This window comes from Suricata suricatta, chromosome 2 (genome assembly GCF_006229205.1).
Source record: "Suricata suricatta isolate VVHF042 chromosome 2, meerkat_22Aug2017_6uvM2_HiC, whole genome shotgun sequence".
Classification (NCBI taxonomy): domain Eukaryota; kingdom Metazoa; phylum Chordata; class Mammalia; order Carnivora; family Herpestidae; genus Suricata; species Suricata suricatta.
Window position 1 is genome coordinate 39,113,122 of NC_043701.1, and position 955 is coordinate 39,114,076.

Here is a 955-nt window from a genome sequence, read left to right on the forward strand (position 1 = left end):
TGAGTTGTTAAATAAACTAATAAAATACAAGCTAACTAAAAGGACTGAGAGATTCAGGCAACTTGATTCATCACAAATTGATCACCTCGACTAGGAGCAATGGGAATACCCGTCCCCAATATTTATAAATTAATTTTAAGAAAGTGTAATCAACCTGATGCAAAACTCATGATTATATCATGTTTGGCCATTATTGCATCTAGACACAATTTCCATCAAAATTTAAGATAGTAGAGCCATGTCCACAATTGTAAAAAAATGTCTATCTAGTAAAACCTATTTTATTTTTTATTTTTATTTATTTATTTTTTAATTGACACCCAAGTTAGTTAGCATATAGTGAAATAATGATTTCAGGAGTAGATGCCAGTGATTCATCCCCTATGTATAACACCCAGTGCTCATCCCAAGTGTCCCCCTCCAGTAACCCTGTTTGTTCTCTGTATTTAAGGTTCTCTTATGTTTTGTCCTCCTCCTTGTTTTTATATTATTTGTGCTTCCCTTTCCTTATGTTCATCTGTTTTGTATCTTAAATTCCACATAGGAGTGAAGTCGCATTTGTCTTTCGCTGATTGACTTATTTCACTTAGTATAATACCCTCTAGTTCCGTCCGTTGCAAATGATAATAAAATCAATTTTAGCAAGACTTATACCAACCACAAACTGAGTTTCTAACACCCTACTGTAAAGGAATATTTGATATATATTTTTTCCTTTGATTGGATGCACTTAAAATTTTCTTGCTGAATTTAATACTTCAATCAGGATTTTTAAGGTTCCATTCATATGCTACATACAAAAGGTTGTTATAAGGTCTGATTTGTGATAAAGAACAGAGCTAAACCTTTTTAAGATAAAAAAATCAAGATATCCCCAAAAGACAACTAGAAATAATAAATGCAGTTTCTAAAACATGATTTCATTTTATTTCATTCACATCAAATCTGTGGAAGG